The 13,159-nt window shown below is 27.3% G+C and overlaps 1 protein-coding gene across 1 annotated transcript in view; it reads right to left on the reverse strand.

The window, feature by feature from the left end:
• LOC142219677 (carcinine transporter-like) overlaps positions 1–5,755 on the reverse strand; it is a 105,078-nt gene extending 99,323 nt beyond the window's left edge. Inside the window, exon 1 of the mRNA XM_075288563.1 lies at positions 5,353–5,755. The gene's annotated coding sequence lies outside the window, so the exon portion shown is untranslated. The remainder of the gene's footprint in view (positions 1–5,352) is intronic.
• Between the last annotated feature and the right edge of the window lie 7,404 nt (positions 5,756–13,159).

Consider the following 13,159-nt stretch of genomic DNA (forward strand, 5'->3'; position numbering starts at 1 on the left):
AGTGACTCAAATTTTGCTATATAAAAAATTATGAATGTTTCCCAAATATTGCACGAGATTTTGTAGAAGTCTGATTTCAGATTTTATCAAAATGTTGATTGAAATACAAAGTTGTGCAGAGTATGTTACCGACCGACTTTAGACTTTCTTTGCATTTTTATTTTTTGCTATAATTGTGTTACGTCCCATAACGTTAGATTTAAATTTTAGGTACAGAGATTTTCTAGAAGTATATACAATTTTGTCTAAATCGATTCAGATTCAAATTCATGCATATGGGAATATAACCCTTTATAATAATTTTCGTCCACAAATACATATACTGTCGGTATCTTCTCATATTATGATGGGTATTTATCTCATTATTTTATTTATTAAACATTGCCCTAAATTTGAAATAAAGAGTTTAATTGGTATAAATGCGAAATTAAGACCTTTCTTGCACACATAAATAAATACGATACTTTATATCGATCTATATATATATATACCCCATATATATCCCCTCAATAGAACTACAAATTAGTGGTACTAAAATGAGATTTAGTTATATTACCTGGAGTCGACTCCGGAGTCGGAGTCAAGCTGATGAAAAATGCTGGAGTCGGAGTCGGAGTCGAGCAAAATTGGCTCGACTCCACAGCCCTGGTGATAAGTGAGAAGTTCACCTGTGACACCAAAATGGACTGAATAGTTTATGTGAGCCTAAAATAACAGACTGTCACTATACCCAACCAAAACATCGTGCGTGAGCGTCAGTGAAGTTACACGCTAACGCTCACATCTCTAAATCTTGTAAGGGTTTCTTTGGCTAAAATGTAGGCCACCTATATTTGAGGCTATTGTTATTTTTTTAACTCTTCCTGGAAGAAATATAACACAACTCAACTTGGTAGATGGCTTTGATGATGGGTTTCTCAAGAACTTTTTCACACTGAACAAAAAAGAGAATTCCTGAAATATAAAAGAAAATATGGACTGTAACTGTCTGTTGCGCTTACAACAATATATTCCATTCAGAATATTTTTTTTTGGGTGTGAAATTCCGTAAGCCTAAAGATTTTTTCGGGTGTACATTATAATTTTTCTTTACACGTTTTTTTTATACTCGTTAAGCATCTTGAGCGAGACGTCTAACATCTCTTTAGCACTACAAACACCACTATCTTCACTACCACTTATAGTGACTGTGTAAATATGTGTAAATCTTTAACGAACATCTTAAAATGTATTCCGTATGTGAATATTTGCAGTGCAATGCTCTGTAAGACATCATTATGATCATCATCATCATCTGATGACATTTATATAGAATGCATATTTTGATTAAAATGTAAACGAAATAAAAAAACACACACTCACACACTAAAATGTATATGCAGTCGATGCATTTTTATTTGACAACTATAATTCATATTAAGCGGAAAATGAAATAAAATGACTTGGACATTATCTAAAATGTTTAAGGTACATCATTGTAATATTTTTTTATGGCAAATGTAATATTAAATCTTAGTTAATTGTTTTATGTTGTTGGTTTTTATTAGAATTTTCTTAGATTTTCATCTAAGTTTTTTTGTTATAATAATGTTTTTTTTCAAGTTCGAGGTCTTTTGAATATTTTATGTATTTTTTAGTTAGGAAATACCCTCAAAATTTTAATATCTTGCTTGAGCCTTGTTGAAGGGACAATTACCCCTCTCATGCTCATCACTGTTTATCGTTATTCAAAAAGAATTGTAGTTACAAGTTTTCACCTCAACACTCGCAGAGAATAATCACCTCAAATACATTTCAAGAGAACAATGTCGCAAATATATTGTTCTCTTGCAAGATATAAATATAAACAAGTATATACGGCCGTAAGTTAGACCAGGCCGAATCTTATGTACCCTCCTCCATGGATTGTGTAGAAACTAAAGAATTGACCTTTCGACACTTTATGTTCAATGGCGTTTGTGGCTGAGTGTGCTAAGGCGTTCTGTTATGGTGCCAGCAAACCCAGGATCAACCCCTGGTCGGAGCGAAAAAGTTTTTCAAGTTGTAAAAAATAGATAATAGCAAAATAATTGTGTAATAAAACATATGGATGAAAAAACGAAAGTGAAATTGGTTGAAAAAAATTGTTTTTTTTTTCGCTTTTTAAATTTCTTCATTCAAATTAACTTCCAGGGCACAACTTCTAAAGCAATGCAAAGGATCCAAAAAGGGAATACTTCCGTCCTATGACAAGCCCATGTAAAATTCATTGGAGGTGATCCAACTTTGCACTACTTCCGGATCACAGATCGGGGATCCAAAGTACTTTTTTTGGAAGCTCTTTTTTGCTGGGATGTTGTTCTTCATTTAAACTACCCAGGAAGCATATGTTTGCAACACCCAGAAGGAGATGAGATAGACACATGGTGTTTTTGGCAATATTTCTAAGGATCGGTCCTTGAGTTGATATAGCTATTCCCGTCTGTCTGTCAACACATTTTTTTAATCAAAGTCCAGGTCGCAGATTTAGTCCAATCGACTTCAAATTTGGCACAAGTTTCTGTTATGGGTCATAATAGAACCCTATTGATTTTGGAAGAAATCGGTTCGGATTTAGATATAACTTCCATATATATCTTTCGTCCGATATGCACTTATATGGTCGCAATTGCCAGATTTTTAACCTGATTTGCTTGAAATTTTGCAGTAGGAGTACAATTAGTAGTGTAGTCAAGTGTGCTAAATTTGATTGAAATCGGTCCGGATTTAAATAGAGCTCCCTAATTACACTAAGATGACCACAGAGACCAAAGTTGTTCTCTGATTTACGTCAAAGTTTGCACATGGAGAAAAAATAATATATTAACTATACATGTCAAATTTGGTTCAGATTTAGATATAGAAATCGGGTCAGATTTAAATATAGCTTCCATATATATGTGTTTTTTATACCAAAATATGGACCGATAGGCACCATTTTCGGTACACTTTTTGATGATTGATAAAATACCTCTAGATTTCCAATTTCATGGAAAATTGGATAAAAACTACACTTTTTATAAGTCCAAGACCCAAAATCGGTAGGTCGGTTTATATGGGGACTATATCAAAACTTGGACCGATATAGTCCATCTTCGAACTTGACCTGCCTGCAAACAAAATACGAGTCTGTGCCAAATTTCAGGACGATAGCGGCATTATTGAAGGCTGTAGCGTGATTACAACAGACAGACATACGGACAGACGGGCATGCTTATATCTCTTAGAATTTCTCGCTGATCAATAATATATATATATATATATATATATATATATATATATATATATATATATATATATATATATATATATATATATATATATATATATATATATATATATATATATATATATATATATATATATATATATATATATATATATATATATATATATATATATATATATATATATATATATATATATTTATATATACTTTATATAGTCGGAAATCGATATTTCGATGCGTTACAAACGGAATGACAAACTTATTATACCCCCGTCACCTTTCTATTGTGGTGGGTATAAAAATGAGGTACCCCATTTCTAATGCATGATTACCCTCTACGTTCTCCGAATATTTTTCACGTGAAAAAAAATAAAATTATTCTCTTCTTGAATTTCCTTTGCTGTAAACTAGAGGTGTGCACGTGAATAATATTGTGCTCACGCACACTCACGATGGAGAAATCTTATTCACGCACACTCACGCACGATATTTTTTGGTAGGACTCACGGTCACGCACGCTCACGAAAAGAACATTTATACTCACGCACACTCACGCACGAAAATCTTTTAAATTAGAGGTGTGCACGTGACACGAAATTGTCGTGACTCACGAACATTTTCGTGATTCACGCGTGAGTCGTGAGTCACGCTGACGGCAACGGCGTGAGTGTGCGTGAGCGTGATTAACCAACCAAATGTCGTGCGCGAGTGAGTCACGAAAATAATATCTTCGTGAGTGTGCGTGAGTAACGAATTTCGGAAAAACACGCTCACGAAAATAATCCCGCTTACGAACATAAAATGCTTACGAGTTGAATTCATTTATAATTTTAGTAACATCCTAGGTGGTAAGAGTTTTATAACGCACTCGATTTTAACCATACTCATGTTTTCAGTCAGGTTCTATAGGTAAATCACTCATAAAATTATTCGTGAGTCACGAAGTTTTTCGTGAGGCACGACATTTTTCGTGAGTCACGATATATTTCGTGAGTCATGACATTTAAAAGATTTTCGTGCGTGAGTGTGCGTGAGTGTGCGTGAGTATAAATGTTCTTTTCGTGAGCGTGCGTGACCGTGAGTCCTACCAAAAAATATCGTGCGTGAGTGTGCGTGAATAAGATTTCTCCATCGTGAGTGTGCGTGAGCACAATATACCTCACGTGCACACCTCTATTTTAAATGTCATGACTCACGAAATATATCGTGACTCACGAAAAATGTCGTGCCTCACGAAAACCTTCGTGACTCACGAATAATTTTATGAGTGATTTACCTATAGAACCTGACTGAAAACATGAGTATGGTTGAAATCGAGTGCGTTATAAAACTCTTACCACCTAGGATATTACTAAAATTATAAATGAATTCAACTCGTAAGCATTTTATGTTCGTAAGCGGGATTATTTTCGTGAGCGTGTTTTTCCGAAATTCGTTACTCACGCACACTCACGAAGATATTATTTTCGTGACTCACGCTCACGCACGACATTTGGTTGGTTAATAACGCTCACGCACACTCACGCCGTTGCCGTCAGCGTGACTCACGACACACGCGTGAATCACGAAAATGTTCGTGAGTCACGACAATTTCGAGTCACGTGCACACCTCTACTGTAAACCTCACAGAAACCGAGACCTTTCCAACGAATGCAAAACTTTTCTAGAATTTCCTTAGCTACAAACCTTACGGAGCCCGAGACCTTTCCAACGAATGCAAAACCGTGGAAACTGTTTCGTGCGTTCTGGTGTTATTGCGTCAGAAAGGAAACCCCCAAATATTTTTATATTTTGGAGAAAAGATTAATTATCCTCAAATTGGAAACAATTTCATTGATATTTGAATTGAAAGATTTCTACATTTTTCACAAAAAAACTTCATGTTAATCGAAATTTCTTTATATAGCTTGATGTTGTTTTTTTCTCTCTCGCTCTCTCTCTCTCTCTCTCTCTCTCTTTCTCTCACCAATCTAAAGGTCATTCACTTTATGGAACTTTCAAACATCATAATCAACATCACCTGCCTAACGATTTTCACTATCGCTACAAATCGAGTGAACTGACAACGAATTTGATTAATAGAAATCATTTTGAGGGGTAATTACCATAAACCTCTTATCGTTCTGGTGGGCTTGTTAAGATATCAGGGTAATGAGACAGACGACTTTGATATCTAAACCAAAAGAAATATCTAGAAGAACATAAGGTTGGTAACAGCTTTCTAGAATTTCATCAGCTTTCGCTAAATATGTCACTATGTTTTTTTTTTTAAGAAACAAAAGGACGGAGTTTTTCTATAAAATTTTCATAGGAACTTTAGCATGTGATTTTAATTTTTTTTCTTGGAAAATTATTGCATATTTAAAATGATTTTTTTATTGGCACTTTTCAAAATTTCGTTCCTTTTGTTTTTGTTAAAATCACTATCACTACCGCATTGCTTGAATTCTATTCAAAATCATAGCCGTGTTCTATTTTGTAACGCTACCGGAGAAAAGTGAAACTAGACTAAGCGCTAATCTATGCAGCGGTGAAATGAAAACAACACCGACGTAGCTGGACTGATAATAACGCTCACCTCGTCATCATCTCCAGCATCCCGAGTCCCGTTGTCGGCATTAGCACTACAGCGCGTCACTGCCGGCGGCGCATAAAGAGCGGCTTAAGTTGAATGATAGATAATTCGGAAAAATTGAAAATAATAAACAAAGGCAATTTAGTCATTTAAGATCACATTTACAAGTTTATCAAAAAAAAAAACACACAAAAATGAAAAATTCTTCACTCATATCTCCTGGTCTAGGGGACCTAAATAAAAAATTTGCTTTCTTTCTTTCCCATTTCTAGTTCGGCAACACAGACAAATAATGGGGAAATCTGTAAATATTTGAAGATCATTCATATCTCTGAAATCTTTCCGTACACAATTGAACCGCATATCCAAATAAAGCTCATTATAGTCATCAACATCATCATCAGCAGCAGCAGCATCTCGATTGCTGTCAGTCAGTCCAAGAAAGTCACTCAGTCAATCGGGCAAGTCTTCCCCATTCTTATCTGTCTGTGATTATGATCCATTTAATTTGCGATGTGTACACGATACACTGAGACAAAGAGTAAATAGAAAAGTAATTTTTCATTGTTCTTGAGTAGATTATATCAAACGAACACAAAAAAATAAAACAAACTATCTTTAAAATATAATTTTCATATTAAAATATATATTAGGATATGCCTTAAAATGTGAATATCGTCCATCAATGCAGTAAGTTATATTCCTAAAAAAAAAAAATATCACAAAAATATTTCCAAGGGAAAAAAATTAATTATTTCAATTAATTTCAGTAATTGATAGACTTTTTTATTTACATTAAGATTTGTGGTCTAGTACAAAGTAGATATAAATGTGAATTCTCTACTTTTTTGCGTAATTATAAGAACCCTCTAGAAATAAAATTTTGTCAAAATTTTCAATAGAAAAAAAATTTTTAAAAACCTTTTATATAGAAATAAAATTTTGACACAATTTTTTACAGAAATAAATTTTTGGCAACCTTTTATATAGAAATAAAATGTTAACAAACCTTAATATAGAAATAAAATTTTAACAAGACTTTCTATAGAAATAAAATTTTGACAAAATTTTCTATAGAAATAAAATTTTGACAAAAGTTTCTATAGAAATAAAAATTTGACAAAATTTTCTATACAAATAAAATGTTGACAAAACTTCTATTGAAATAACATTTTGACAAAAATTTCTAAAGAAATAAAATTTTGACAAAATTTTCTAAAGAAATAACATTTTGACAAAATTTTCTAAAGAAATAAAATTTTGACAAAATTTTCTATAGAAATAAATCTTTGAAAAAAGTTTCTATAGAAATAAAATTTTGGCAAAATTTTCTATAGAAATAAAATTTTGACAAAATTTTCTATAGCAAAAAAAAATTTTGACAACATTTTCTATAGAAATAAAATTTTGACAAAATTTTCTATATAAATAAAATTTTGACAAACTTTTATGTAGAAATAAATGCTTACAATCCTTAATATAGAAATAAAATTTTGATAAGACTTTCTATAGAAATAAAATTTTGACACAATTTTTTAAAGAAATAACATTCTCACAAAATTTTCTACAAAAATAAAATTTGGACAAAATTTTTTATAGAAGTAAAATTTTGACAAAATTTTCTATAGAAATAAAATTTTGACAAAATTTTCAATTCAAATTAAATTCTGACAAAATTTTCTATAGAAATAAAATTTTCACAAAATTTTCTATAGAAATAAAATTTTCACAAAATTTTCTATAGAAATAAAATTTTCACAAAATTTTCTACAAAAATAAAATTTGGACAAAATTTTTTTATAGAAGTAAAAACTTGACAAAATCTCTTTAGAAATAAAATTTTGACAAAATTTTCTATAGAAATAAAATTTTGACAAAATTTTCTATAGAAATAAAATTTTGACAAAATTTTCTATAGATATAAAATTTTAACAAAATTTTCTATAGAAATAAAATTTTGACAAAATTTTCAATAGAAATAAAATTTTGACAAAATGTTCTATAGAAATAAAATTTTGACAAAATGTTCTATACAAATAAAATTTTGAAAAAATTTTCTATAGAAATAAAATTTTGACAAACTTTTATCTAGAAATAAAATTTTGACAAAATATTCTATAGAAATAAAATTTTGACAAGACTTTCTACAGAAAACAAAATTTTGGCACAATTTTTTACAGAAATACATTTTTGACAAAGTTTTATATAGAAAAAAAATGTTGACAACATTTTCTATAGAAATAAAATTTTGAAAAAATTTTCAATAGAAATAAAATTTCGACAAAATTTTCTTTAGAAATAAAATTTTGACAAATTTTTGTATAGAAATAAAATTTTGACAAAATTTTCTATAGAAAAAAAATGTTGGCAAAAATTGTTATAAAAACAAATTTACAAAACTTTCAATAGAAATAACATTTTGACAAAATTGTCTATACAAATAAAATTTTGACAACATTTTCTATAGAAAAAAAATATAGACAAAATTCTCTAAAGGAATAAAATTTCGACAAAATTTTCTATAGAAATAAAATTTTAACAAAATTTTCTTTACAAATAAAATTTTAACAAAACTGCAATTGAAATAACATTTCGACAAAATTTTCTATGGAAATAATATTTTGACAAAATTTTCTATAGAAATAAAATTTTTACAAAAATTTTTATAGAAATAAAATTTTGACAAAAGTTTCTATAGAAATAAAATTTTGACAAAATTTTCTATAGAAATAAAATTTTGACAAAATTTTCTATAGAAATAAAATTTTGACAAAATTTTCTATAGAAATAAAATTTTGACAAAATTTTCTATAGAAATAAAATTTTGACAAAGTTTTCTAAAGAAATAAAATTTCGACAAAATTTTCTATGGAAATAATATTTTGACAAAATTTTCTATAGAAATAATATTTTGACAAAATTTTCTATAGAAATAAAATTTTGACAAAATTTTCTACAGAAATAAAATTTTTACAAAATTCACTATAGAAATAAAATTTTGACAACATTTTCCATAGAAATAAAAGTTTGACAAAATTTTCTATAGAAATAAAATGTTGACAAAATTATCTAAAGAAATAAAATTTTGACAACATTTTCTAAAGAAAAAAATTTTGACAAAATTTTCTATAGAAATGAAATTTTGAGAAAATTTTCTATACAAATAAAATTTTGACAAAACTTCTATTGAAATAACATTTTGACAACATTTTCTTTAGAAATAAAATTTTGACAAATTTTTGTATAGAAATAAAATTTTGACAAAATTTTCTATAGAAATAAAACTTTGATAAATTTTTCTATACAAATAAAATTTTGACAAAATTTTCTATAGAAATAAAATTTTGACAAAATTTTCTAAAAAAATAAAATTTTGACAAAATTTTCTATAGAAATAAAATTTTGAGAAAATTTTCTATACAAATTAAATGTTGACAAAATTTTCTATAGAAATAAAATTTTGACAAAATTTTCTACAGAAATAAATTATTTACAAAATTCACTTTAGAAATAAAATCTTGACAACATTTTCCATAGAAATAAAATTTTGACAAAATTTTCTATAGAAATAAAATGTTGACAAAATTTTCTATCGAAATAAAATTTTGACAAAAGTTTCTATAGAAATAAAATGTTGGCAAAAATTGCTATAAAAAAAAAATTCTACAGAAAAAAAATTTTGACAAAATTCTCTATAGAAATAAAATTTTGACAAAATTTTCTAAAGAAATAAAATTTCTACAAAATTTTCTATGGAAATAATATTTTGACAAAATTTTCTATAGAAATAAAATTTTGACAAAATTTTCTATAGAAATAAAATTTTGACAAAATTTTCTACAGAAATAAAATTTTTACAAAATTCACTATAGAAATAAAATTTTGATAACATTTTCCATAGAAATAAAATTTTGACAAAATTTTCTATAGAAATAAAATGTTGACAAAATTTTCTATCGAAATAAAATTTTGACGAAAGTTTCTATAGAAATAAAATGTTGGCAAAAATTGCTATAAAAAAAATTACAAAATTTTCTACAGAAAAAAAATTTTGACAAAATTCTCTATGGAAATAAAATTTTGACAAAATTTTCTATAGAAATAAAATTTCGACAAAATTTTCTATGGAAATAATATTTTGACAAAATTTTCTATAGAAATAAAATTTTGACAAAATTTTCTATAGAAATAAAATTTTGACAAAATTTTCTACAGAAATAAATTTTTTACAAAATTCACTATAGAAATAAAATTTTGACAACATTTTCCATAGAAATAAAATTTTGACAAAATTTTCTATAGAAATAAAATGTTGACAAAATTTTCTATCGAAATAAAATTTTGACAAAATTTTCTATAGAAATAAAATTTTGACAAAAATTTCTATAAAAATAAAATTTTGACAAAAGTTTCTATAGAAATAAAATGTTGACAAAATTTTCTATAAAAATAAAATTTTGACAAAATTTTCTATAGAAATAAAATTTTGACAAAATTTTCTACAGAAAAAAATTTTTTACAAAATTCACTATAGAAATAAAATTTTGACAACATTTTCTAAAGAAATAAAATTTTGACAAAATTTTCTATAGAAATAAAATTTTGACAAAATTTTCTATCGAAATAAAATTTTGACAAAAGTTTCTATAGAAATAAAATGTTGGCAAAAATTGCTATAAAAAAATTTTTACAAAATTTTCTACAGAAAAAAAAATTGACAAAATTCTCTATAGAAATAAAATTTTGACAAAATTTTCTAAAGAAATAAAATTTCGACAAAATTTTCAATAGAAATAACATTTTGACAAAATTTTCTATAGAAATAAAATTTTGACAAAATTTTCTATATAAATAAAATTTTGACAATATTTTCTATAGAAATAAAATTATGATAAAATTTTCTACAGAATAAAAGCTTAGACAAACCCATATTCAATAACATCTTATATTAATTTCGTCACCTCCATTTGCCACGACCACTTCAAACATTGAATTGATTAAGTGGTATTTTCTTAATCGTATGTAGAGTCAATTAAATAATAATTTAATAAAGTACAGGCTGTTAATTTTATTCATGTTATCTGTGAGCAAAAAAAATTGTAGAAATTTTTCACGATAAGATTTCACATTGAATTAATATGAACCACATTTGTACATGTCAATCAAAGGAATTAGAGCAAGTATCAAAAGAAATGTACAAGGTTTTTTGATATAAACAAGAAAGATAGGACAACAAATAATTTTAAACAGACTTCTCTTGAATTAATGTAACTAAAAAGTTCCACCGAATGGCAAAAAAGTGGCATAAAATTTAAAAAATCGCCTCAAAACCAAGGTTCTCACTCGAGCCATAAATAATCTACCAAAATTTTACCAACAAACTACCAAACAAAAAATTCTTATTTTGCAAAATTTTATTTCTATAGAAAATTTTGTCAAATGTATATTTCTATAGAAAACTTTGTCAAAATTTTTGTTTATAGAAAATTTTGTTAAAACTTTATTTCTCCAGAAAATTTTTTCAAAAATTTATTTATAGAAAATTTTGTCAAAATTTCATTTCCATAGAAAATTTTGTCGAATTTTTTTTTTCTGTAGAAAATGTGGTCCAAATTTTAGTTTTGAAAAAGAAAATTCTATAGCAATGAAATTTGAAAAAAAAAAATTCAATAGAAATAAAATTTTGACAAAATTGTCTATAGGAATAAAATTAGACAAAATGTACAATATAAAAATAAGTGGGGTTTTCCTTCCTGACGCAATAACTCCAGAACGCACGAACCTATTTCCACGCTTTTTTTTGCATTAGTTGGAAAGGTCTCGGGCTCTATGAGGTTTGTAGCAAAGAAAATTCAAGAAAATCTACCAAAATTTTACCAACAAACTACCAAACATAAAAATTCTTATTTTGCAAAATTTTATTTCTATCGAAAATTTTGTTAAACTTTTTGTTTATATACAATTTTGGCTAAATGTTATTTCTATAAAAAAATTGTCAAAATTTTATTACTATAGAAAATTTTGTCAAATGTATATTTGTATAGAAAATTTTGTCAAAATTTTTGTTTATAGATAATTTTGTTAACATTTTATTTCTCCAGAAAATTTTTTCAAAAATTTATTTTTATAGAAAATTTTGTCAAAATTTCATTTCCATAGAAATTTTTGTCGAATTTTTTTTTTCTGTAGAAAATGTTGTCCAAATTTTAGTTTTGAAAAAGAAAATTCTATAGTAATGAAATTTGAAAAAAAAATTTCCATAGAAATAAAATTTTGACAAAATTGTCTATAGGAATAAAATTAGACAAAATCTACAATATAAAAATAAATGGGGTTTTCCTTCCTGACGCAATAACTCCATAACGTACGAACCTATTTCCACGCTTTTTTTTGCATTCGTTGGAAAGGTCTCGGGCTCTGTGAGGTTTGTGGCAAAGAAAATTCAAGAAAAGTTTCAAAGGAAAAGTTTTTTAACATACAGCGCATCGTACATGCAAGTTGCTTATTATGCAGATGATACTGCGCTTATTACTACTAGTAAGGTAACTAAAGCGCTTTTGAAGAAAGTGGAAAAAGGACTGGCGTCTTGCAATAGGTATTTTTCGAAATGGAAGATTAAAATAAATCCCAGTAAAACGCAGGCGATTATTTTTCCTTATAATAAATCCCCTAAAAGGAAGCCGAATCGAAGGCTTAAGTTTGGAGATGAAACGATTGCGGTTGCTGATAGTGTCAAGTATCTGGGGGTCACGTTAGATAAAAAATTAACTTATGGGAAACACTTAGAAGAGATCCGTAACAAATCGCTAAAATCGTTAAGGGCGTTGTGGCCGCTTTTGTGTAGAAAGTCTCTGCTGAATCATAAAAATAAGAATCTACTGTTCAAAGGTATCATAAGACCTATTTTAACATATGCATGTCCAGTTTGGTACAAAGCTGCAAAGACCCATTTGGAGAAGTTACAGATTGTACAAAATAAATGTTTAAAAATTATCAATGGAAAGAATTGGAGATACTCTACTTCATTACTTCATAAAGAAACTGGATATGAGAAAATTTGTGATTTCATCAAAAGGCTAAATTTAAATTATTTTTCCAAAATTGAAACTTCCCCTTATTGTTTGATAAGGTCCTGTGTAGAGCGAGTATATTAAAATATTTCTTATTTTACTATTAAATTATCAAATTGAAAATATATGTTTGTTTTAGGTTATTGAATTAGATAATCTTCTGCATGCATGTTAATTTTCAACAATATTTGACTTTTGTTTAATTTCATATAAAGGTCTTTAACCTGTTTTTGCCTTTAATAATATGTATCTTAAATAACATAGCTT

This window comes from Haematobia irritans, chromosome 1 (genome assembly GCF_050003625.1).
Source record: "Haematobia irritans isolate KBUSLIRL chromosome 1, ASM5000362v1, whole genome shotgun sequence".
Taxonomy (NCBI): Eukaryota; Metazoa; Arthropoda; class Insecta; order Diptera; family Muscidae; genus Haematobia; species Haematobia irritans.